The sequence below is a fragment of the Geospiza fortis genome, unplaced genomic scaffold (genome assembly GCF_000277835.1).
Source record: "Geospiza fortis unplaced genomic scaffold, GeoFor_1.0 scaffold315, whole genome shotgun sequence".
In the NCBI taxonomy this organism is placed as follows: domain Eukaryota; kingdom Metazoa; phylum Chordata; class Aves; order Passeriformes; family Thraupidae; genus Geospiza; species Geospiza fortis.
Genome location: NW_005054648.1, coordinates 149679 through 153708, shown reverse-complemented (window position 1 = coordinate 153708; position 4030 = coordinate 149679).

Here is a 4030-nt window from a genome sequence, read left to right as displayed (position 1 = left end):
CCAGAAGCACTTTAGGAAGGGACATTGGGGACCCCGGCCTGGCCACGCGGGGACACAAGTGCCACCACCTCGGTGGCCTGGTGTCACACCCTGTCACCGTCTCTCCGTGTCGTTCTCATACGTTATGCAAATATTTGCTGTAAAGTTGATGGTTTTTCTTTTCTTTTTGATTTTTTGGGTTTTTGTTGTTCGTTTCCCCCTGTAAATACCGGCCCTGCCCGTGTAACATATCCCAAAGGATTTATATGGATTTTTTAAGAAGTTTTGCTCAGCGGAAAGGCCAGCCCCGAGCAGGGGACGTGCTGGACCAGTGGTGACTTTTTAAAACCCTCCTGCATGTCCCCCCCAAACCCCTTCCCACCCCCATTCCCGGCCCGGTCAGGATCTGCAAAACTGCAAAAAAAGCCCCAAACCAACCCAAAAAATCCCCCCTGCTTTGCCCCCCCACCTCCATTCTATATATTGGAAATAAACTGGTTATTCAAGGTTTTGTTGGTATTAATTCCCTTTTTTTTTTGGCAGGCAGGGACCTCAAGTTCCTGGTGCTGGGAATTTTTATTCCTGGGTTTATCCATGGGAGGATAAATCTCATTTTCTCTGAGCCTGTGGGGAGGAAATAACAGAATTGGGGATGCCCCATCCCCATCAAAATTCTCAGTTTTCAATTTATCAGATTTCTCAATTTCTCAAATTTCTCAATTCCCAATTTCTCAAAATTCAGGGAGAGGGGGTAAAAATGAGCGAAAAAATCGCCAGAAAAAGACAGAAAAAGAGGCAAAAAAAAAAAAAAAAGGTAATTTTATTAAAGCCAGACACTCTGATAGAAAAGAAAAATTATAAAGGGAAAAAGGAAAATAATAAAAAGCAACCCTTTTGTCACGGGAATTACAACGGTCACACACAACTACCCATGGCATCCACGGTGACACGGGGGACACAGCGCGGGGGTGGCACAGGCTGGGGGTGTCCCCTCCCTCCCCTGCCCCGCTTTTCCCCTGTGAGAGGCTTTTTTTTTTTATGTTTTTCTTCTTTTTTTTCCTTTTTTTTTTCCTCCATTTTCTACTCTTTTTTGTACTTTTTGTTCCTTTTATTTCCTTTTTAAAACAGTTCACGAGAAAATTCATGCGGAAGAGAGAGAGAGAGAGACACACGACGGCGTAGAAACCCCAAAACAGCCTCTAAGGAGAACCAGAAATTCCTTGTTTTTCCTTTTTTTTGGCATTTTTTTTGCTTTTTCTTCTCAGTTTGTCCTTTTTATTTGTCCTTTTCAGAGTCGTAGCCTTTTTTGTTTGTTTGTTTTGAAACAACATCCAGACGAGTAAAGCGGGGAGCGCATGCAGCGGGCGCCTCCGACACATGCACGATGCAGGCAGCGCTTGGGTTTGGGCTTTTTTTGTCATTTTTACACATTTTCCTCTTTTTTTTAAAAATCATTTTTTAAATATTTTTTTCCTGGTCTGAACCAGAATCGAGTTGTTTTGTTGTTGATTTTGATTTTTTTTTGGTGTTTTTTTTGTTGTTGTTTTCTTGCTTCAGCGAGGGATTTGCACGATGCCATGAAGGGGACGGACGCACACGCACGCGGGGACATCACGCTCACGGGGACACCAGCCGGAAAAGGGGACACTGGGGGGGGGTTGGGGACAGCTTGGGACCTGCCACCCCCTCACCCGGCGCTGCCACCCTCTGGTTTGTCACTGTCACCTCCCTGCTCTGAGCCAGCGGCACCGAGCGGGGAGGGGTGGCTTGGGGACAAAGTGGGGCTGGGAAAAGGGACAACCCCCCCCCAAAATCGGTGACAGCTTGGGGACACTAAGGTGGGGACACCGTGGTGGGGACACTGAGGACAGCCCCCTCCAGTGTCATTTTTGTCATGGAGGGTGGCAATTGTCACCTCCTCACGTGGGTGTCCCAACAGAGGCGGCACTTGTCACCCCCCCATGACATTTTTGAGGGTGTCCACAAGGGGGCGGCACTTGTCACCCCCTCCCCGTCGTTTTTGAGGGTGTCATTTTGGGGTGGCACTTGTCACCCACGCCACGTATGTGTCCCCAGAGAGGTGTCAATTGTCACCCCCATGACATTTCTCTGGGGTGTCCCCATGGAGGATGGCAATTGTCACCTCCTCATGTAGACGTCCCAATGGAGGTGGCACTTGTCACCCTCCCATGACATTTTTGAGGATGTCCACGAGGGGGCGGCACTTGTCACCGCCTCATGTAATTTCTGCGCGTGTCACCACAAGGGTGGCGATTGTCACCCCCCATGACATTTTTGAGGGTGTCATAAAGGAGGATGGCATTGTCACCTCCATCTGGGCATCCCCAAGGGGGTGGCATGGCCACCTCTCCATTTTGGTGTCCCCAAGGGGGTGGCACTGTCACCTCCACGTGGGTGTCCCAAAAGGGGGTGACATTGTCACCCGTGGAGGATGGAATTGTCACATCCATTGCCTCCATCTGGGTGTCCCCAAGGGGGTGGCATTGTCACCTCCATCTGGGTGTCCCCAAGGGGGTGGCATTGTCACATCCTATGTGGGTGTCCCCAAGGGGGTGGCATTGTCACTTCCATCTGGGTGTCCCCAAGGGGGTGGCATTGTCACCTCCAGCCAGCAGAGCTCAGGAGCTGTCACCGCGCTCCCCCTGGGGTGACACAAGGTGACAGGAGGTGACACCGCGGGACAGGGGAGGGGACAGCGCCAGGCGCCACCACCTGCTCGGCCCCGGGAGCTGCGGCTTTGCTACAGAGAATTCACTTTGGTACCGAGAACAGAAATTAATTAAAAACGAAATGAATGCCAAACGCGTCAGTGACTGCTATTGCTGCTGGCACTGGGGGCGGGCGGGGGTCCCCAGGGCCACCAGGGGACACCTGGGGACCCCCGGGGACAGGGACAGAGGGCGAGGACTCAGCGCGAGGGCGACGAAGCCGCTCTGTGAACCACGAGGAGCTCTAAACCTAAGCAGGGATTTTAAATCCACCCCCTAAATAATACCGGACGTGATTTATTTATTTCTCTTCTTTTTCCTTTTTTTTTAAGGTTTTTTTTTTTTAGGTTTTTTTCCCCTCTTTAAATATTTATATATAGATTTATATTACGTATATTATATATATATAATATGTAAATATATTTTTTAAAACAATATAAAATGTTAAGACACTTCACTTAAATGTAAAGAGTTGCTTTTTTTGCAATCCAAAGAAATTGCATCATGATTTTTTTTTTCATTTTTTTTCCTTTCTTTTTTTTGGTCTTTTTTTTTTGGTTTTTTGTTCTTTTTTGTGTGTGTTTTCTCTTTGTTATTCAAAAAAAGGCTCTCGTTTCTTCTGTACAAAAATGATCGAGATAAAAAAAATCAAAAAAACAAAACAAAAAATCAGAGGAGGGGGGAAAAGGAAGAAAAAAGGAATTGAAATTTAAAAAAACCCAAAAATAATCAACCCAAGGACGAAACAGAGAATGGAAGGAGTGATTGGATCTTGTGCTGCACACACAGAGCACACGCACACACACACCTGGGCACACCTGGGCACACCTGGGGTACATAAGGTACACCTGGCCGCACCTGGAGTGCCCCTGGGCACAGCTGGATACACCTGGGGCACACCTGGGCGCACCTGGACACAGCTGGGTACACCTGGGGCACACCTGGGCACAGCCCAGTGCGCCTGGAACCACCTGTGGAGCACCTGGGCCCACCTGGAGTACACCTGGGCACACATGGGGCCCACCTGGAGCACACCTGGCCACAGCTGGCTGCACCTGGAGCACACCTGGGCACAGGTGTGTACAGCTAGGACACACCTGGGGCATACCTGGGCACACCCAGAGTGTACCTGAGCACACCTGGAGCCCACCTGGGCACACCTGGGGTGTACCTGTGGCACACCTGGGCACACCCGGAGTGTACCTGAGCACACCTGGAGCCCACCTGGGCACACCTGGGGTGTCCCTGTGACACACCTGGGCACACCTGCCCCAGCCACGCTGCAGGGAGGCGGCCACGGGCGCCCCGCCCTTCCCCCCAGG